The sequence below is a fragment of the Heliconius melpomene genome, chromosome 18, assembly GCF_056956725.1.
Source record: "Heliconius melpomene rosina isolate 202511_hmr_F chromosome 18, ASM5695672v1, whole genome shotgun sequence".
NCBI classification, from domain to species: Eukaryota; Metazoa; Arthropoda; class Insecta; order Lepidoptera; family Nymphalidae; genus Heliconius; species Heliconius melpomene.
The window spans coordinates 7,642,818-7,667,148 of record NC_140406.1 but is presented as its reverse complement, the minus strand read 5'-3'; the positions used below and the strand labels follow the sequence as shown (position 1 = coordinate 7,667,148).

The 24,331-nt window shown below is 32.5% G+C and overlaps 1 long non-coding RNA gene across 1 annotated transcript in view; it reads right to left on the bottom strand.

Annotated features, from left to right (window-relative positions):
* Positions 1 to 23,936, bottom strand: part of LOC146529407 (uncharacterized) — a 73,848-nt gene extending 49,912 nt beyond the window's left edge. The window contains exons 1-2 of the long non-coding RNA XR_014878987.1: positions 23,762 to 23,936; positions 15,697 to 15,768 (exon numbers count right to left, since the gene is read on the bottom strand). This is a non-coding gene — a long non-coding RNA (uncharacterized LOC146529407). The remainder of the gene's footprint in view (positions 1 to 15,696; positions 15,769 to 23,761) is intronic.
* Between the last annotated feature and the right edge of the window lie 395 nt (positions 23,937 to 24,331).

Genomic DNA, 24,331 nt, shown 5'->3' with positions numbered 1-24,331 from the left:
CAATACTCATTTACATTTTAATTACTTGCTGGGATAAAATCAATTTGGAATTTTACGCCGCCCATAAAACGTTGTATGGCTTAAGGGTAGCGATAATGTCTTTATTGGGTCGAATTTAATGTGAATCGGACCTTAAATAAAAATGGCAAGTCTCATGCGCTCTCAGTTTAAAAAGGGCATGGCGTAATGTTGAAAATATATTTGTAATTTTATATTTTTGTTTTCAATTAGGTTCTTATTTTATATTTAATTAATTAAGATTTAAATATAGTTAGTAAAACTATGCATTTAAGTTTTTCTTTATGTCTCTATTTGGTTTATCATTGTCATACGTCTATTTTTTGTTTATCAGGGATAAAGCATGAAGCTAAGAGAAATTTATTTGATTATAATTGAATAAGCAATTACGTTTAGAAAACCAACATTCCTTAGAACCAGCAAATCTAGTTTGAAATTCCCAATAAAGCTTAACTTAGTTATTATTTATAACTTCGAATAATTGTTAGTTGTTATTTAGTTTCCAACTCCAATTCTCGTACTTGATGTAAGTACCAATTGACCGTAAATCTGATAGAAAGACAATTAGTGGTCTCAGTCTGAGAGCAAAATATTTTCTGATATTCTAGTTTTATTCTCACAATAAGATTAAGGACGTACTCGTATAGCTTAAGCTTAGGCAGATCACACATATTCCTAAATGTGTGGACTAAAATCCTGCCACTTAATAATTATTAATACTAAATTTATTGTTCAAATATCTATTAGATTAATAAAATAAATGGTTATTTCACATATATTTAACGTTTAATGTATATAGAAGAGAAATCCAATTAATAAAAAATACTATTCTTATTTAACGCCACAATAAATAAGATGATAGAAATAATAACAGTAATATAATTATTTGTTTAAAGTTCTGTTGTGGCTAACGAAGAAGACAGTGTTTTATCAAAAGACAAATCACTTCGCTATTCTCTTTTCGCCCACATTGATGTACCCATGGTATGCGTGGTAGTAAGTTAAAATCACAAATATTTTTTTCCAAGAAAAAATTCGTTCGAATTCACAACTAACGTGTAAATATTAAAATTTCTACGACCACTGCGCCATGAAAGCCTAAAAACACCTGTTATTTATAAATATTTCATTTAGTAGAATTTGAATTGACAACTATAGCGTTACCAGAAATGGGTCATAACAAACGCACATAGATATCAAATCCTAGCTGCTATACTGCTATATAATAGAAATTACATACACAAGCTATAAAATCGTATAAACTTCACCTTGCACGTACTTTGCATTTCCAACATCAAACAATTTCCATTCTATTCAATTTTTGATTTATTAACCATCACCATACTTCACAGGAGATGATAAAACGTGAATCGCCACGAGATTAATAATGTTCTCTCGAGTGCTTATCAAGAACATAATGCTGGCAAATGGCTTGCGCTGTGAAACAAATCAAATGTACCAGAAACAGTGTATTACAATTCTTCTTACCGAGGTGCATTTGAATAATGGTAGTCGGCCCACGCAAAATCTATATAATTGGTGTAGATTAAAATCGTACATGACGCGGTTTGTTTTACGTTTATATCTTTTGTATGTTTTTATTAAAATAAAAAGAAATATATTTGTATTTTTAGTTCAAATATTTAGATATATTGCTCATAAACTGGTTAACGATAGTAATCTATATATATAAAAGGACTTGTCCTCACTGACTGAGGTAAGACGCACGCACAGCCTTAACCGCTGATGGTAGAAACGTTAAATTTGGACAAAAGTTTACTTTTGTAATCTGGACATCCACTAAGAAGGGATTTTGAAAAATTTTATCCCTAAAGGGGTGAAATAGGGGTTCAAAGTTTGTATGGAAAAAAATTTAAATTTCTAGAATTCTCCCCCTAAGGGTGCAAATAAGGGGTTGAAAGTTTGTATAGATTTTTTTTTAAATCGGCACCAATTCTTATAAAATTTGAAATTCAGACTCTTAAAAGTATTTAATTGAACACATGTTTCATGGTTTTCTAGAATTTTTCCCCTAAGGGTGCAAATAAGGGGTTGAAAGTTTGTATGGAAAAATCTTTAAATCGCCACCGATTTTTATAAAATTTGAAATTTAGACTTAAAAATATTTCATTGAACACATGTTTCATGGGTTATTAGAATTCCCCCTTAAATAGGCAAGCGAAGCTGCGCGCGTCCGCTAGTATTCATATATAATCCGTTTTGAATACCTTACCTTATTGTGATTGGTTAAGAATTGTAGATATAAAGATATATATAAATTTAGCATAGACAATGTTAACTAAGCAAATTCCCAGATGCTGCTTGAATTTAGAAAACCCCTTCAGTAATTCGAGCTTTATACACATCTTTTATAAATATTATAAGATTGAGAAAATATTTCATAAAAAAGTAAATTTAGTTAGTACTCAATTAATAAATAATCTTTTTACCTACTTTAACGTTTAGATGGGCGACTAATTTTATATACATACATATATGTAGATATGTATGTTGATAATTATGTGATTAAATTTCGATTTTCGCCAGCAAAAACTAGAAAAATATAAACCAAATTTTAATATTAAAACGAGATAAGCTGTAATTACCATAAGACAACCGTTAGAATCTGACATTAGTAACAAATTAGGGTAACCTAACCGAATGCGGACCGCAGTCTTTGTTCGTTCACCTCTGTATTGCTAATTGTGTTTTTGTTTGCCCTTTTATGTGAATGTCCTTTATTAACTTTCACTGGTATCTAAAAGATTTATTATTTGTTTTATTATTATTTTTTTACATATTACTTGCTCAATTAAAATATCTATCGAATATCTATCGAATAAACCAGTTGTCTATCGAAATCGGATCAGAAAGATCCTATTCTACTTAGAGATATAATTATAAAAAAAGATTTCGAAAGAGTTAAGGACGTCTAATATACATGTCATTCGTCAAGAATTAGTATTCAAAATGTATAAAATACATTTTCTTGTATTATCTACAAATTTTTAAAGCACTGTAACAGTATTAAAAAAAATAATAATAAAAAACACAATAACCAACACTAACATGTGACAAAACGACTATAGAATTAGTAGTCATTTAAAATGACCGAATTTACAACCACACCATCCGACACAATATGGTGCTGCAACAGGGGCGTTTGAGGACAATAGTTGATTATTGGCACTTTTACCCTATATTCATATGCCAAAAAAATATATTGGGTGTATAAGTAAACATACAATTATTATTTAGAATGTTATACAATAAGTAGGAGTATAATATTAACGATGCAATATAAGTAGACTATAGTTTAGTTGATATTTAATATGTTTAAATAAATATATTTTCATCAAGTAGGAATCGAGCCTACATGGCTGTAGGCTCGATTCGTGCTTACAATCACTTGTTGCTCTACTGCGACATAAGACATATACATAATTTTCGCATCAGATAACATCTCTAACCTCCATAACGGTAAGCTCATTTTAAAACGACAAGATGCAAAGTCCCTAGAATCAGTTCGATTGTTAGTGTGAATCAGATAAATAGAATAGATATCGAAACCGACGGGAGCCTCTTATGGGAAACATTTATTTAAAAATTATGCAATTCGTGAATGTTTGGGTCAAGAGACTGTGGACGAACCTAATTTGGTCTGCTATTAAGTATATTACATTTCATATAGAGTATTTTAATTTTTTATTATTTAGTTTTATTTTAAAGTATTTCTCCGCAAAGCCGGCTAGGCAAAAAGAGTGTCTAGTGTCAAAATATTCTGTAAATTATACTTAAATTCACAATTGTATAAAATGAACTGCAAATATAAATGTAATGATTTTTTAAATTTAAAATCGATGTATAATTGCCCGCATCTTTTGATTGCTCTTACTTAGTAGTTTGATTTTTTCTGTACTTTAAGGGACCATAGAATCCATATATCATATTAATTCTGTTAGATATACGCGATCTCGAGGGGATAGGTCTTGATAGACATACGGACGGACAACAAAGTGATCCTATAAGGATTCCGTTTTGTTCTTACCTCTATGTATACCATAACTGTATATAGGAACGCCAAAAATAGATTCCAATCATTATCGAAAATTATTCGATGAAATCACATCAATGAACTCCGGTGATGGAGATCTCAAACTACGTACTAACTTGAAAATTGATTTGGTTCCTTTGACGCGGCTAGATTGAACACAATGATATAATTTTCTGAAGCCATTCGTTTTCATTCCAATATCTATTATTAAGGTTGGAATTTCTCTATGTGGACGATCCTTGATAAAATGCCAATGTAAAATAATTTTTATGTTGTGTGTGGGTTGATTTCCCACTGTGGGGATTGACATATTTCCATTGCTTCGGTCTGGTAAAAAGTTTAAGCCTAACAGCCTTGAGAATTCGGGGGAACTGATGTATTTTAATGAGAACAGACTGCTTTAACACTAGGTTCCCAGTTTCCCTTTACCTTTGGGCGGGGTACAGGGTGTAGCTAACAAAAATTAGTACAAAATGTGCTTTAAATAGTCGCATATCTTAGATCTCAATTTTTATAAATGTATTTTTCTTTCATATGAAAAATATTATTCCATGTGACATTATACCAGAGTAAATAGGAATATGGATTGAACCTATAAACGTCGCCCTTACAGCCAAACGCTGCTCCACACAATGCTGGTTTTAAAAAAAATATAGCTATCACTTATGGTACATCAAGAGATAGCCCGCTAGTGTAATACTATCCGCACTTTTACCCTAAATTGTAAAAGCCCTCCCATGCTTAATGTAACATTGTAGATGTTTCTATTTGAACATGTTTGGATCAAATGTATTTCGACCCCAACAGTTGGCATGTCAATAATAATTGTCGAGCTTTGAATAAAATGATTAACCTTAGGGGTACGGTTGATCGGCCTCTACTCTTTATTATATGGTGTTTTAGTGGTGAAACGTATATAATTGTTATATTTTATTAATATTAATAATTTCATTATATATTTAGCATTTCAAATCTAAAGATATTTTATAATAGTTGTATACCTAGCATTTAATAACATATACTTTTAAAATATTTTTACTCATAATCTAACATAGATAATTTTATTTAATTAAATAAAAATTAAATTACAAAGAAAAACCATATACAATTTTGTTTTTGTAACTTAGAAACATCCTGTAGTATAAATACAATATTAACGCACATAGAACTCGGATGTTTCGCGAGGGCATCGAGACGAATATGACATAAATTTAATGTCATTGTCAACCCTTGTTGGTTGAACGAAATGAAATAAAGGTTGTCGCTAATTCTTTGAAGGGATGCAAGTAATAAGTTGTAGCTACCATATCTTTTATACTAAAAATTTAAAAAAGTAAGTTTAATTTATATTATTGTTATTAGTTAAAAGTTAAGTAAAGCTTTATATTTTTCTTTTCTACGCAAGAAGAATAAAAATAATACGTATTCTGTTGTGAGGATTACCGATTTGATAAACGTTTAATGTAGTGATTGGAGACAACCGTAATTTTTTTGTAGAATTTATCAAATTTTTGTCTCTCCATTCTGATTAAAAAGTTCAGCTTTAAGTTCCTTCAACAGTCCACAGACAGATATATCCACATATTTTTTTCTATAATTCCTTTCTCTTTTACCTTGCACACGTTTCTATATCACAGATAGCCTACCGCCAACGTGGCGGTGAGCTTTTGAGTCGTTATGACGGTTCATCGCGACAATAATCACAGCCATATTGTTCATTTTGCGTGCTTTACACGCCGTGCATTTCATAAAACACAAATTGTACGTTAGTTTATTACCCAAAAAATACTATTGTTGCCATATAAAATTGCGAATTCTGTAAAAATTAAAGCTTTGGGAAATAAAAATATATAACTAAATTGGACAACATGTTAGGTTAGGTTCTCCGGTTTTCTCTGCCTACCCTACTATGTACGGGATACAGCGTAACATATTTGAGTTCATCTTTACCTTATTGTCGTTCCTGGCAACAACGCAGGAAGTAAGAAAGGCGTAAAGGAAAAAAACAAATTTACATAAGATTCCCCCATATGTATCGACGTAACATGCCTTTGTTAACGGCTTAACGTCAATTTTGACAAATGAACTGCCAATAGATCTATTTATCTCAATCATGAGTGTCGCAGCCTCTGAAAGCCTGCTTAAAATTCTTATACAATATATTATAACTAGCGACCCTCTTGCGGCTTCGCCCGCTTTAACTACTGGATTATTCATGTAATGTATGTTTGCAAAGCACTTAAGATAATGTGAAAATTAATGAAACCCTAATGCAACCCGCATTTTCGTAGTTTCAATAACTTTTCCAATTGTTTTACACAGCAAGGATTTTTTAGTAGGTACCTACCGTAATTTTAAATCTGTGCTACTAATCTTTTCAAGTACTTATTAAAATATATTTAAATTACTATTTTTAGATAGTTAAATGACTATTTTTAAACGGAAGAAATTATAAACAAAAGCCTACCTACCTAGAGCTTGTGGTTAATGCTGAAGAGGGTATTCTGTCCCTGATGAAAAGCAAGCATTACGTAGCTGCCTGTGAGGAAAATTAAATAGAATGATCGGCCGGGAATCGAACCCGGGCCGCCCGCGTGGCAGGCGAGCATTCTACCACTGAACCACCGATGCGTGTAAGGCAGGCGGGCATGGAGGACGCATGGCGAGTGGCGAGCCGTTTCGCAGCAAGGATTTTTTTGATATTGTAACAACTTCTAAAGTACTTATTAAAATGAAAAACACTAAAAGACAGTTTTGGTCTACATTAAATGGCCAGCGTAACTAATGTACTTATTTATATGCTGAGAGTAAGGGATAAGTGAAACTTGAGTAACATACAGCTGATGTGTCAACAATTAAATGAGTTTTTCTGTAAAACTATTCGCAATTTCGAAATATTGTAAAAAGCAAATTGTATCTTCGTTTAACGTAGAAAATTAATAAAGTATTTTAAAGGATAAGGATTAATACCATTATGGAAAAATATCCCTCACAATAAAAATATATTGAAATTATTATTTTTAGACAGAAAAATGATCACTACACGTTATTCTTAAAAGATACGAATATGCTCTCGCGGACTTTTTTGTAGATCTTATTAAGAGAAACAATACTCCTGTACATTATTTTCATGTAGTACTTACCATTAAAGCAGCGCATGCGCGAAAGTGTCTCAATGGGTAGGACTTTATACACATTTATCGTATTTATGTTAATTTAAATAAGAATGTACAAATAATAAACTATATATAAACCTTCTACGAAAAACACTCGACTTAATGGTGAAGACCGCCTCAAAATCTGTTGGGTGGTTTAGAAGAAGAAGAGTTAGAAACAACAGACAGACACGAAAAGCGACTTTGTTTTATAAGATATAGGATAACTTATTCTTAAAAAATGTGCTTTCTTATGGAAAATACAAGGCAAACGGGAGTACGGGTCACCTGATGATAAGTGATCGCTATCTTCCTCGAGCCCATGTAACACCACAGGAGCTACAGGGGTTTCTGGTCTTAAGGATGGAGACAGACGCGCTTTTTGAAGGTACCCATGTCGTAGCAACCTAGAAACACTGTCGTAGGTAGGCCATTCCTTTCCTGCGCGTGGAAGGAAGAGAGTGAATAGTTAAACTGCACGTGGTAAACTTATCATATAAAATTTACTTTACATAATAATCATATTTTTATTTTATGGGTAGGTATTATAGATATTTTTCATTGTGGTCGTTTGCTTGTCCCTTTTAGAAGGATCTTCAAAAGTAGCCATAAGTTGGAACAGTTCAAATCATAATAATATTTTACTGCTATTTAACCTATCCTTTCCAGCAATACAACGAAACCGCTATCATATTTATTTCGATAACTGAATGAAGCAGAGTATAAAATTATTGGAGCTGGCAGAAAGGAGGCTTACCACTATAAGCCTCTTTACCTATCCATACCCAGGATTTGCAACCAAATAAAGTTTTATTAAAGAAAAGTTACGTCTTTTTATCTCAAATAGCTTTGGGTTTTATTTCTTTCTCTTTTATCGAAATCGGAAACTAATAGAGCTACGTATCAACCTTGCAACTTTAAATTGGTATTTTTTGTTTGTGATAAAATGAGATCAAAGGAAACTGTGGCTCTGATCTTTTGTTAAGTAAACTATTTAACCCTTCTAGAAACAACTTGGTATGTATTTGGTTTTAATGATAACAAAAACAATTTCATGTTTTTCTTTACATCTGGCCTAACAAAAGTCCACAACAAAATGACCTTTTAGTTATTCTTTTAAATGATCTAGTTTAATAAAAAATGTGATTAAATTAAAGGCAATTTCATTGTATTAAAAACATATTGAAGACTCATTATTAATATTATTCTATAGGCTTTACAGAGCTGATAGTTAAGACTAAAAATGTAAAAAAGCATCTTAGCACATTTCGTTATCCATTTTTTGTTAATTTTATAATTATTACGCTTTTTTAGAAAACTAACTAGCGTCCAGAACTTGATGGTCGTGGTCACTTCGTGTATCACCAGAGTAGCTAGTAGCAGAATACTGGTCTTTTCATTGATTATAATTATTATATTATGCCTGGTAAAAAACATTTTTTTTATTTTATTTATAAAGCATATAAATTCTCAAAATCAAGAAAGCTCGCAATGAGCAAAGTTTGCAGCAATTAATTTGCGGTATTTCATGATACAACCAAGCATTCTACAAGTCCGGAATGAAAGTGTTCAACTTACATAGTTTCGAAACGAATTCTGGGTATGCTCGAGTAGCTATCTGTATAATGGAATTTATTATAAATAAATTTATTTGCATTTCGCTTGGACTTACTAAAGTAATATAATTGATTATGTAGCACAATAGGCAATGTATAAATCATTGGCTTAATGTATAATTGTATACAAAGGTTGTGTAAGTGTAGAAGTTATGGAAATTGTTGTAAATATTATTCAATATGAAAAGTAAATGTTGTAATGCAGAAATATATACGAAGCTTAAAAATAGCTTCAATTATCGATTATTATATTACACATTTTCTATAGAGGTAATTCCCGACTGCTGAGGAAGGGTTATTTATATTTTAATTTCTTCGCTCTGGTATCGAGGCAAAGCACGGTGTTGAGTTCCGCCACTCAACACGCAATGCCTACAGAATTCGGCGGAAAGTGGGAAACGGAAAGGTTGCCTTCACTAGTTTCACTCTGCCTACTCTGTTATATACGGGATACAGCGTGAAAGTTATTTAAGTTGTATTTATATACACTAAGGAACTGTCCTACTGCGACACGGTTTGAAATTCCGTCATTGAACTCGCAATGAAATGGAAACGGAGTGTATTAACACTACATATCCTCTGCTATCCTGCTGTACGCGGGATACAGCGTGATACTAAAATCAAAATCATACAATATTACAAAAGTTTTAACAACCACTGAAACATTTATCGATTAAACATTATGGCTCGTCCGCTTCTGTCTTAATATACTATGTACAATAACAGTTCGTATCTGCATCAATATAAACAAAGCGAGCCACTACTCGAGGCAGTGTAATGAAATGCAAATACCCTGCATATTCCGGGAAACCGCTCCAAATTGCTACTCTCGTTAATAACGTACACTTGATAGCGGTTAACACATTTGAATTATTATTTTATATATAGATATATACAAATATATTTTTTGAAGGCAGTGGTCACAATCACAAGTTTCTCATTGTTTGGTTGGGTTCGATCCCCACTTAAGGATATTTAATATTTTAAATTCTGCGCTCTGATGTTGAAGCGTTGAGCTCCGAAACTCAATACGTAACGGCTCCAGTATTCGGCGGAAAACGGGGAGCGGAGTGTCTTAACTTTAGGCTTCCTCCGTCCTACCCTACATGCGGCATACAAAGTGAAGTTGGAAAAAAATTATTGGCATATATATAAGAAGCTAGTCGTGGCGCAGTTGTTCAAAGTGTGATTGTGACGCAACTGGTTGTGGGTTCGATCCCCACTCCAGGTAATGAAATATTTATTTAAATTTATATTTCCATTTCTTCACTCTGATTTCGAGGCAAAGCACGGCGTTGGGTTCCGCCACTCCACACAACACACAACGCCTCAAGAATTCGGCAGTAAGTTGAGAACGAAATTAATAAGTATTTTCTGGACAGGTTCTTTAAAATTAATTAAATAGTATTTTCATACAGTCAGAGTTTCAAATCTATCTACTAGTGTGTGGTCTGTTTTAGTACTGGACTAAAGACAGATATGTACTTTCCGTCCGCATAAATCACTGTTCATTACGTAAGTGAATGTTTTATGGGACAGGATGTCGTGATGAATGGAAATATTTTTAAAGTATCGCTTTTTACTTCGAGTTTAAGTTTTTTAGATTGTGCTAATAATAGTGGTTGGTTTTATTTTATTTAAACTTATTATTGTTAACTTGTTATATTTGCTGATAATAATGTGCTTTTTTACTTAAATAAAATGCGGTTGTAATTTTCTTTGAGATGAAGGACTCAACCACTGGGCCCTAGCCCACCCCAACTGGGAATGATTGGGTATATTAAAAATATTTTCCATTCTTCACCCTGATAAAACAAAATACGGTATTGGGTTCCGCTCCAAAAATTGCAAAAACTTACTCTTCTGACCGTTTTTGTGAAATTAAGCCAGGATGCGCCATATAAATATAATATAATATATTCGTTCCCCTGAACAAAATTCGAATCTACATCCTCGGTATACACAACTAAACCACAACGGTGTATTCTTATACTTTATCATAGTGTTTTTATTTCACATATACCACGTTAGTTATACTTGTCTTAACTTGATACATTGTTCCAACGTCCCGGTCCTATAGATGATCGAGATAAGCTAAGTTATTATGACGTGTGAATAAGAATTCGCACTACATGACAAGAGATAAAATGGAACCTGTTAACAGAGTGTACGTACAATGTACATGTATGTATCTAGGAGTATATCTTAGGTTCGTGTAACGTGTGGTTTCAATTTCTTAGTGGAAAGGAAAAAGGCAAATTATTAGATGTAAAAAATAATTTGTCAAATTATCCATTCGAGATACGTCGTGTTGAGTAGCGGTACTTAGCGCCGTGTTCTTACCAGAGTGTGAAAATGCAAATAATTCGTAACTTAGTGTTAAGACACTCCGTTGCCCACTTTCCGCCGAATTCTGGAGGCAGAGAGCTGAATAATTTTATAAAAACGCCTCGCTTTTCCTCTTTACCAGGGCGAATATTTCCAATATTAAATATTTAATTTCCTTAAGTGTGAATCGAACCCACAAACAACAGTTGTGTTTACAGTGGCACACTTGTGCAACTGCGTCATGATGACCTTAATATTTATATATTTCTATATTTATAAAATTAGAGTCTGCACAACTTATATAGCTTTAACTGTTATTTTAACATTGCACCTGCTGGCCATTAGTGCCGGAACCGAAATTATCGTCACAAATATAATTTTATTTTGATTACACCTAACGTCAGCTTTACGGTTATGGAGGTTGCACAGTGACTTTTTAGATATAAAAGTTTTTTTACTAAATAAATATAAAATTAATAAATATATATATTTTAATTTCTTTTAATTTTTTCGTACTTTAATAGTTTAAAGTTTTGGAAGTTATTTTTTATATTATTTATTCAATATTTATTCATTTTCTCATCCTCATCATACAGACGGCTTTAAATATAGACTTAACCCCTATTACTTACTTCTCTATGAAATCTGAAAAGTAAAAGTAATAATTGAATGACTTCAATTATAATCGGTAAGCGCCACCCTACGATCAAATGAGCAGAAATATCCTAAGGCCTACGGCATCTTTGTTCTTCTCCTGTCCCTTAAGGGCAAGTATGGGAGCAACATTAATCCTAGATTTAAAGCCCCCTCTTAAACTTAACTCCCCCTAAGTAGTCAATTGTGAAGTATACAATGTAAAGAACAATTTTGCAAGTAAGAATTTTCGACATTAATCAAACCATAAGTATCGAGCGATGTTTATGACCTATAACTTTGCCTGTAGTTTTAAGATCAGAATCTTTTCGCAAATTGAGTTTTATTGTATCGTAATAATTTTACGTTCAATATAATATATTGCAGCGTAACCAGTAAGTATACATTGTTGGAACTAATTTTAGTATATATGATTTTCTTACAGTTCAGTGTATTTTGTATGTGAAATAAGCACTTTTATGGTTTTGAGTGTTTGGTTCCGTACCTCAAAATAGAAAAAAAAAAATTTTAAGTTAAACGGTTTTATATTGCAGATAAATGTACTAAAAGCTAAAAAATAATTTCATAGAAATTATGATTACTAAAATTTAATCGTCGGGCACGTCCAATATCTACAATTGAAAGACATAGCGTGAGACTTCACCCACCTAGTGGTAAGTAGCAAGTGTCCCCACGATTTTATTTTAGTAATCATAATTTCTATGAAATTATTTTTTAGCTTTTAGTACATTTATCTGCAATATAAAACCGTTTAACTTAAAATTTTTTTTTTACTTTTTTATTTTTAAGTTTTTAGTTTTTATTTCTCATGCTATTCAATTCGTTGAAATGAGGCTCGATGTCTCATTATTGCAAGGTTAATGGAGAATGTTACGAACGACCCCCCCAGAGGTCCAATAGAGGGACAAGGCTATGTACAACAAGATGTGCCTGAATCTTGAGGGGAAAACGCTAACGACATATCATTTTTATCCACCTAGTGCCATACAGTTCTCGGCGCGCTTTTACCTTTTACCTTGGGTGGTACCCCTAGCGACGTATCATTTTTAGGCACCCTATAGCCACACAGTCCTCGACAGGATACCAGATTTTGACTTAGGTGGGAGATTCATATTGTAATTGTGTATAGTATACTGTATTATACTTACCAAGCCCTTTATTTTGATACCCATATTGATGGGATTGAAAACTACATTATCCGCCATTTTGTAGCAGTGGCCATCTTTGATTTTGATTTTGTATAGTGCACTGAATTCTACTTGACAAGCCCTTTCATTTGATACCCATATTGATGGGATCGAAAAAACTAACTTGTACGCCATCTTGTAGCGGCGGCCATCTTGGATTTTGATTTTGTATAGTCCACTGAATTCTGCTTGACAAGCCCTTTCATTTGATACCCGTATTGATAGGATTGAAAAAAACTAACTTGTCCGCCATCTTATAGTGGCGGCCATCTTGGATTTTGATTTTGTATAGTCCACTGAATTCTACTTGACAAGCCCTTTCATTTGATATCCATATTGATGGGATTGAAAAAAACTAAGTTGTCCGCCATCTTGTAGCGGCGGCCATCTTGGATTCACAATAATATTGAATATGGATAATTGTATTGTCACCAGAATCAAAGGCGTATACCAAATTTCAGATCAATCGGTTAACGGGAAGAGGGTTAAATTTCAATTACTAAATTTGACCCAAACAAACAAACAAACGGGGTGAGCTAAATAAAACCGTTTAAAAAAAAGAACTCTTAAATCTTATAGGATCGTAACTACAAACATAATTATATTAGTGTATTAGTTCTATAATAAAAATTTCAAAAATTACTTATAAGAGATATACAGAAATTAACCGCAGAACCATTAGCATACAAACAGGCAAAACAGATACGATAAATTGTAGCGATAAGGCACCGTTGAAAGAAATAAGGGTAACTCTAATTACAGGCTGGCGATAGTCGACAATGTATTTTTTTTATTTTAAATGCAACCTCATTTAGAAATTAAAATGTATGTATTACGAATATTTAGTATATACTAGGAGTTGTTTTATATTATGTCTATAATATATTTTATATTGGTAATATATATTGTAGATTTTTTTAGCTTCATTCCACGCTTTGAAAGGTAAATAATTTAATAACTTAGTTTTAAACACTCCGTTCCCGGTTAAGACATTTCCATTTCTTACTATGAGATATTAAAATCAGTGGCCTAATTTGAAATATGTGGCCATACATAGCTTTTTTATACTACTCACCTAATCATCTTAGTAAGAATATATTACTGTTTTAATGTAATAAATATCCACATTCCTAAATTGTAAAAATCTGCTAAAATATCTTTCTGTTAATTGAATTCAATTTAAATAATGATATGTAATTATTTACAGGATATATATGGAGATACGGATTATGTATACACAGGTATCGAAATAACGTTTTCTTAAGTACGATTTCCGCCGTTAATTAAGACAGTCATTCAGTTAAATTATGCACCTTTTTAATTTCTTTCTAAATAGCACTTTATTTTTACATTCGAAATAAAACAAGTTAAATGTTTGTCGTTTGACACCAAATTGTATCCAAAAACATTTAAGACGGCGTAAAAATACATTTTATTTGCATAATATGTGACAATTATCGCCTTTTTATTATAGTGATTCATTTCATTATTTCTCCATAACGCGAAGTTTTCTCTTTGTTATCAAATTAAAATACATACTAATATATGTAAAAAATATATAAATATATTATATTCTTTTACATCTAAGCTAAATCATAGAGACACGTCACGTAATTGAATTCCGCCAATCAACATTGCATGTTAACTACCGGAATTCGCCACCGCATCTTGAATTCGTAGGTTTTATATGAATATCTAAGAGCTCTATCTTACTATATATCTATCCCGCACTCAGCAGGATAGGCAGAGGAAACTTAGAGTTAAGAAACTCCGTTCCCCACTTTCCGCCGAATTTTTCAAGGTATTGCGTGTTAAGTGGTGAAAGTCAACGCCGGGATTTTGCCAGTGAATAATTGAACATATTAAAAAAATAATAATTCATTCCCCCAACTGAGGATCGAACCCGCAACCGTCGCGTTACAGTACGTTTAATATAGAACTAATAGAAGAAATATTAATTACCGATTTAATACGGTCAATATACCGTTTGACCATAGCTATGGCTTAACAGAAGCGAAGCCAAGATGCAGATTTCGATAGCTGAACACCGTTAAAGGATTATCGAGTGGCACTGAAATCAATTAAGTGCTGATACGCTTAACGTATCGGCGGACCAATCACGACCACGAGACGACCACAAGAATATATATACCTACCTATATATAAACTATATAGTAACAGTTTTAAACGTGACAATGCGATTTATTAATTAATTGGTTTGTTTATAACCGATTTTAAAAGGGGGAGGTTATCAATACAATTGGTAAATTTTCTTACATCTTTTTTACTAATTTAGTTAGGTAGAGAGACGAGCTGAGACATTGACGGCAGATCGAATCGATCGAAGGATCTGCTTGGAGCTCCTCACCTTGCATAAGGAAGCACTGTCACAAGTTATATGATCAAAAACAAAACTATAACCATTTTCCTGAAATTTTTTTTCAACTGAATTTTTGAACAGGAAGTAAATCCTCTAAAATTGACATTATTTTTTTATATAATTAGTGACTTATCGTATCTTTCACGCAAAATACAAAAAAATTAAAGATAAAAATAAATCTTTTTAACACTATACATTGATTTAAGCACTATAAAATACTAGCTATCTCAAGCAATGGGTACAAATCATGGGCTTTATAAAGTGTTAGTAGTGACAAAGTGTTATTGGACTAAACTTTACTCACGTGATGGAGAAATGAAGATATCTCGGAAGTTACGAATTACATTAAGGCCTTCCTTATCGAAGGACACCATTCCTTAAACAAATGAGTAAATTGGGATAAGAACTTAAAATTTATTATTTAATTCAATCGATATGGTTAATTACTTAAAATTAATATAATAATAAATAAATAATGATTTTTAAAGCCACAATTATTATTTTCATAATTTATAATTAATATTATCTTTATTTAATTAATTATTTCTACACTATTTAAACAACAATTGCTAAAGCATTTTTTTGCCATCATTATAATAATGTTATTTACTTAATACTCTTTCAAAACAATTAATAAAGTACCACATATATCTAGTTTCTCTACTTTTTCTGGATTTTATAAAAGCATAAGGCCAAGAAGTTCACATTTTTCACTTTCATTGTAGCAAGGTCGTCGTGTCAGTCTGTGCAGATAGGATTAACCTAAGCCCATAAATATTGTAGAAAACCGCTTTACGAGCTTAGTCACGAGGTTTCTTATGTAATTTTTCTACGTCAGAGCAAAGCATGGGTTATTTGGATTTAGGTCGACTGTATTAGACCATATTGGTTGGTTGGAGTAGAGTAGTAGAATTCTTTAAATTTAATGCGTAATATCAAACTTATATTTTTGATGTACTTTTTATTTCAAATATATGATATGAACAATGATAGTATATATGTAGTAATGCCAATCTTGCAAAATTTAATAACTCTTAATAAAAAATAATAGATAATATTTGTAAAACATACGTAAGTACCTATATAAAAAAAATATCTCATTTTTTTTTAAATATCTAAATAAATAATAATAAATTATAAGCAAAAAATCATTTTTAGAAAAAGCTTTTATTTAAACGCTTTAAAAAGGAGAAAATAAAATTTCTCTTTTAAATTTTAACTATCAACTCATAACCTCATTGTACACAATTTATATGATCATAAAAGCTTGTCGCGCGATTCACTTGTGTAACTAAACTAGTACTAATTTAATTATGTAAAATCTGCTAAGTTTCAATTTTTAAAGTTTCAATTTAGTTAAATATTGATTAACGCGACAAGCTTTTATGATCATATAAATTGTGTACAATGAGGTTATGAGTTGATAGTTAAAATTTAAAAGACAAATTTTATTTTCTCCTTTTTAAAGCGTTTAAATAAAAGCTTTTTCTAAAAATGATTTTTTGCTTATAATTTATTTTTTACTTTTTAGTTACCACCGGCAAGGTTTCTCCCACTAGAGATATGTACCAAGATTCCTCTTCTATGGTTAGGAATGCTGTTAGCGACACTAGACCCTTCCCGATTACAGTGGGGGTTCACCAGGGCTCGACTCTTAGTCCGTTCTTATTCAATGCAGTGCAGCCTCTATGGCTGATGATGTATGCTGACGACACAGCACTCATTGACGAGAACCGACTGACGCTGGAGCGTAAAGTGAACCTCATGAAGGATACGCTTAAGAACGGCGGTCTTAAACTAAATGTGTCGAAGACCGAGTACATGGCCTGCGGGAGCCCGGACTCGAGCAGGATCCTTATAGGTCCTGAGCCAGCCGTTAAGTCAGAAAAGTTCAGGTACCTTGGATCCGTTATGCACGAGTCTGGAGGCATCGATTACGATGTCCATGGCCGGATAAGTGCTGCCTGGGCCAAATGGCGGGAGGTCACTGGTGTGGTCTGTGTCCGAAGAAAACCGCCAAGGTCAAGGAATATACAAGAGCATCATACGACCGGTTCTTTTATACGGCAGCAAATGTTGGCCAGCACTATCTCGGCACACTCAGGAGCTTCACGTCACGAAAATGAAGATGCTGAGGTGGATGTGCGGCGTAACGCAACACATTCGTTCGAGGTAGTCTTGGGGTCTGTGACGTAGCGGATAAGCTCCAAGAGCGCCGCCTGAGATGGCTTGGCTACGTTACGCGCCGGTCTAAGAACTAAGTCGGAAGCAAGTGCCTTGCTATATCAGTTCCTGGAGTGAGACCTCCTGGACGCCCAAGGAAGCGCTGGTTGGATGTCGTGATGCCGGATATGAGAGCCAATGGTCTAACCACCGAGGACGCAAAAGACCGCGCAAAGTGGAGTAGGTTGAGTAGGAAGGCAGACCCTGGGAATAGCCGGGATTAATGCCAGGTGGAAGAAGGTTTCTCACACTAGATGTCATATTATTTTTCTAATTATTCTCGGCAAGCCCTTTCATTTGATACACGTGTTGCAGATGTGCATAAATAAAAACTATTCCGCCATCTTAGATGTTCCGCCATATTGGATTTAGAAAAATGTCACATTTTTCGAGTTACTCTCAACGAGCCCTTTCAATAGATATTCATATTGTAGAAGTAGACTAAAATTACCTATTCGGCTATCTTGGATGGTCCGCCATATTGGATTTAGAATGACGTTAGATTATTTTTCGAGTTGCTCTCAATGAGCCCTTTCATTTGATATCCATATTGCAGAATTGCAAAAATAATAACTATTCGTTCATCTTGGATGGTCCCCCATATTAGATTTAGAATGACGTCACATTATTTCCCAAGTTGCTCTCAAGAAGCCCTTTCATTTGATACCCATATTATAGAAGTGCATTAAATATAACTATTCCGCCATCTTGGATAGTCCGCCTTATTAGATTTAGAATGACGTCACATCATTTTTCAAGTTGCTCTTAAGAAGCCCTTTCATTTGATACCCGTAATGTACAAGTACATCAAAAATAACTATTCTGTTACTTTGGATGGTCCGCCATATTGGATTTAGAATAACGTTACACTATTTTTCCATTTACTCTCAACAAGCCCTTTCATTTGATACCTATATTATAGAAGTTCATGAAATATAACTATTCCGCCATCCTGGATGGTCCGCCATATTGTATTTAGAATGAAGTCACAAACCTTATCGTGCATTGTCATCCAAACCAATCGTGTATACAAAATTCCAGCTCAATCGTACGAACATACCTTTCATTATATGAAAGCACAAAAAACTTGAATCGTGTCGATTCTATTGGATTTCAAGTGATGTCACATTATTTTTCTAATAGTTCTCGGCAAGAACTTTCATTTGATACCCATATTGCAGAAGTGCATAATTAATAACTATTCCGCCATCTTAGATGTTCCGCCATATTGGATTTAGTATAACGTCATATTATTTTTAGAGTTACGGTCAACGACCCATTTCATTTTTTAATATCTATATTGTAGAAGTAGACCAAAAAGATACTCGGCTATCTTCGATATCCTCCTTATGGGATTTAGAATGACATCACATTATTTTTCGAGTTGCTCTCAACGAGCCCTTTCATTTGATACCCATATTGTAGAAGTACATTAAAAATAACTATTCTGCCATCTTGCACGGTCCGCCATATTAAATTTAGAATGACGTCACATATTCTATCGTGCATTGTCATCCAAAGTAAACGTGTATACAAAATTTCAGCTCAATCGGTTGACGATATCTACTTCAAAATTGAGCTCTAAGATTTCACCCGAACCCACATACATACATTGCAAGTTAAATAAAAGCTTTTAAAAAGTAAATGTTATGTAATTGGTCTTTACTTCTTTAAGTAATTACGAATTAAATTCATCTCTATAGTTCAATAAGCAATATAAATTACAAAATTATTAAATGAATTGTTAATGCCACAAGCGATTTAACAGTTCGAATAACTGAGCATTTTAGTTCCGTTACATATCCCTATTTAGCTCCTAATCGGATTATGTATACGGGTTAGTCTTAGAACAGAATAAATTTGTTAGAAGTGACACCATTCAAAAGTAATGAAATATATGGAAATATATGGTATTTATTTACAGTTTTGTAAGAAGATAGAAAGAAGAAGAATTATAGAAACGTACAAAAACTACAAAACACACTTTATAGTGCATTAAAAAATATAAGGGTTAAAGAACTTTATGTAGCCATTATTATTATAAAAAAATATCAATTATCCAAGTCTAAGTCTGTCAACGAATAAAATAATTAATTTAATAATATATTTAGTATCTTTCTCTATTATCACTTCTAATAAATTTCGTTGTGATTCTAGCTGATATATTGATTCAGTTTATTGTAGCAAGTGTTGCCTGTCGGACCACGTCAATGTTCATTGTGAAATGTATAAATTTAATAACATTAATAATCCGATTATCAAAATTAATTTTAAATATGGCATTTCTACATAACACCTTAATATGATTATTTCAAAGACGTGTCGTTAGCCTTGTTAATTTATTAGTTATACTACGTAAGATTATGGTCTACCCACCGAGGACGCAAAAGATCGTGCAAAGTGGAGTATGTTGAGTAGGAAGGCAGACCCTGGTGATAGCCGGGATTAATGCCAGGAAGAAGAAGACTACGTAAGATTATGAAAGAACAGAGAACCAACGCATATCTCAAACCACTGAACAATTTTGTCCTCCACCATAGCGATGCTGTCCTATTCGTAAAAATATCTGTGATGAGTAGTGTATAATATTAAAACATAAGTGACGTAAAAAAAATAAGTCTTTTAGATATTATTAACCTTTAGAGTATAATGTCTGTTGAGTTATCAGATTTTAAATTAAAAAAGAACCTACAATCAATTTTGCGATAGATTATTCGTATACTAATAAATTAATTGGAAAACCTACTATGGGAGTAAAGAGATGGAATATTGTCGTTTTCTACATTAAAGTTAATTGTAATTTTTGGCTACTTTTTAGTGTAATTAATATTTATGCTGTACAATTACCATAAAATATATGAAAAATAACACTAAATGTAAAAATATGAGTACACATAATAGCAGGAATGTACATCCTTAGACTAATGTTTATCGCAGTCTGCTTAAGACAAAGCGTGAACTCAAGATTTGTTTCTAAGCACGCATTGTGACTAAATTGCCGGAAAACTAAGAAAGAAGTGCGAAGTTGTTGTTCTGTCTGCCTTGGAAGGAAAGCTGCATGTACACGAAATAATTATTTTGTGTCCTTGCAGCTTTCATTCTAAGGTTTTCTCCGCATATAGTAGGCAAAGGGAACTTAGTGTTAAAACCCTCTGTTTCCCATGTACCGCCTTATTTTCAAGACTTGTCGTCTTGAAAAGCGCAACTGAATGCTGAGTTTTGTATACTTATTTTATTTATATCACTTAATTTTGGTTTACTACTAAGTTCAATATAATTATAGCAATACACATTTTGAGAAAGATCCATTAGTAATTACATAAAAACGACCACTAAAATATAAATAAGAAAGTTGAAATTATTTTTATTAAGAAAAAGTAAAATTCTTTATACAAAAATACAGTATAATCTAAAACATCCAAATTTCACGCCAGCACCTTCACTTTCCTTCACAAATAAGGGTTAAGTAAACAGAACCTAAAATAAACTTGACGCGATGATAAATTATTAAAACTTATCAAGGCAAGACGTCTTGACGTCGCCCGTTCATTAAGCAAACGTGGCCTATAAACGTATTTCCAAAAATAACGAAATATTGAGGTTAAAATAACAAAAAACAAGCTTTTGCTTTTCTATATTTAAAAAATAGCTTTCGTAAGAGAATGGAATACTTTTCATATATATTATTATATAGTAGTTCCCTTATCAGAGAGTCCATTAAAGGTCAAAGAGATTCTGTATGCCAGATGTACATGAACTTTAGTACGTAACAAGACCGTACAAAGTGGATCAGGAAGGCAGACCCTGACAAACAATTAATACCAGGAGGAGGACCAGGTAACATGAAACACTATGTACAATGAAACTTACCAGAAGCGCTATAGCGGCGGTAATAAATTAAATATATATTATTCATCTTCACGCTTTTGTCTCCACTCAAGAATACTCAGAGCAAATCTAAAGTTAAGATACTACACTTTTCGTGACATTGCGTGTTGAGTGGTAGATGTCAAGAGAGGCCTTCGTGGCGCAGACGCGTAACTGTAAAACGTTTTAGTTGTGGGTTTGATTCCTAATCAGCAAAGTGAATTAGTATTTTCATTTTCCCGCTTTGATTGATATCATGTGTGATCAAAATCCCTCGAGAATTTGACGAAAAGTGAGGAATAGAGTGTGTTAACTAAGACACTAAGTTCCCAGATTCCCTCTGCCTTCTCTGTTAGGTGCGGAATATAGCGTGAAGTTAAAAAATAGAATCATTTCTCCGACTGGTTCTACCTACGACCCTCTCGCAGATATTGTTCAATTCAGGAAGGATTTATTAAACTACGTTAAGAGTAATGCACGGCTAATTGCAAATCAATTATCAATTTTAATTGAGATTCTTAATAAAGACTGTCTATTACCTCTAAAATGTATAATCTACTAGTATCTAGTAATATACTCTGTAGAATATTCTTGTATAAAACTTTACACAGCTTTAGGCTATAGTTGTTAATTAACCCTTTAATTATCTACATATTATTATTAACTAGCTTGTCTAATAAACGCCCCGAGTGAAAATAGAAGTTGGAACTACTAATTAAAATAGATAATATATAGGCAATATTTCTACACGATATTAAAATTTATTATTATGTTCTACTTTTGCGAATTACTTTTTTCTGCATGTCATAAAAGGAACCTAATGTTAAGACAATTCGTTTTCTACTATTCATAAAATTAAGACAGCGTCAGGTGTGTTGACTGATGGAACCATAAATATTCCTTCAAGTCTAGATCGACTCCACAACAACCGATTACAGTCACACACTGACAACATGTCAAATTATTATAGATATAGATATACATAAGAAGATATTATATTCTAACCATTATGATATACACTAATGAAACTTTGAAAATACCTTTAAGAGATTACAAATAGGACACTAGTATTAACGGCACGATAAACTCCTGCCCCCTAAAGGCTCCAAGACCGTCCCATTAATTACTAGGCCCTGCAATATATTAAACTAAAGAACCTAATATCGAATAAAGGCTTAAGAAACGGCTTAATTGCCTTATGTGACTATAAGACTTTAGATATAGCTGTATAGATGTTAATAATAATTTGCTTATAACAAATGCCTATTTAGGTGCATATTCTTAGGATTCCGTATCCCAAAAGGTGACAATGGAACTCTAACAGGATCTTTTTTTTTCCGTCTTTCAAGACCGAGAATTCGCCGTGTAACCAAAGAAAATGGTAATATAAATTTAAATAACTATTTAATTTCCCCGAGTGGGGATCGATTCCACAACCACGCGTTTGCAATGACACTTTGTGCCCCTGCGCCACGACTAGCCTCAATCAATTATTAATTATCAATTTATATCAATTATTGTAAAACATAATGTGGACTTAACGAAAATAAAAAATAAAAAGCCTTTCTTATAAGCGAGAAAAACAAAAGGCTTTTTGATATCAAAAGTCAATTATATAATTCCAATTACGAGCCGATAAAGTTTTAATTAAGATCGAATCTTGTTTGCACGACGATTTGTGCCACAGATCCGAAACTCACGATTTGTTTTATCGACGAATGTATCACACACAGCACTTACTGATTCACTTTTGGTGTTTATACGGTAGTCTCTGCTGTACCGTTAGCAGGTTTTTTACACGCTTTTGTTAGGTTGAGTAACTAAGGAAGTATATAATAAAATCTAAGAATATGAATTACACGTGTTTCTAATTGTTGCATCATCTTTAACAAATATAATATTATGGTACCGTCGAGCTGGTGTGTTAATGGAATCGGACTACCTTCTTGTAAAATAAAATTCTAGTAAAGTAAAATTTGTGCTCATTACATTTAAATATTATTAACCGTCAGTAATTTTACAATTATACAAGTTTTTCTATATTTTTATAACTTTTTACAAATTATGTTTCACGGACGGTCTGTGAAATATAAATAACCAAAAACTGAAGGATTTAAATACACAATATTATGAAATATATTAATTTTATTTTACTTATACTACTAGTATAAGTAAAATAACTTACTTATGGAATGATTCGTCTTAATGTTGCTTTTAATAAGTATTGATATTGGGAATCAATATCTGTAGGGTTGATGAATAATAAAAAGTCTACTTACGGTTAACACTGCGTATACTCGTCTCACACCACTTTAAAGTATATATAGTTTGAACACAAATAGTATATCACGACACAGTTCATACAAAAGTCAACCACAAACTTATTTAACACCATAATTACAACAATATTAACAAATTACTGAGAAAACGATGGAGCGTGTAGAAAACGCACCGAGTGGCAAGCGACGACTGTTAGAGTTATTATATTATGCCGTCGACAAGAGGGTAGATGTAAAAACGACAACTGTTTAGTGGTTCGGTCGACGGCAACGACCGCTTTCATTTAAATATACTAAATACGAATAGTTACTATAAAATAGATAAATTCTATTTAATTTATGTATGATTTTATATAAATGATAAATAAATAAGTTACCAATAATAAAATATTTAATTGATACATACTAAATAAACTATAAATATAAATAATAATTCCCTACATACCCTACATACCTATGGATCTTTTCGATTTTGTATGTTAATAATGAAAATTAGCAATACATTCTAAGAATGTTTTTTTTGTTTATAGATTACTGAACGTCGTAAAAAATCTATACTAAAAGTTTAAA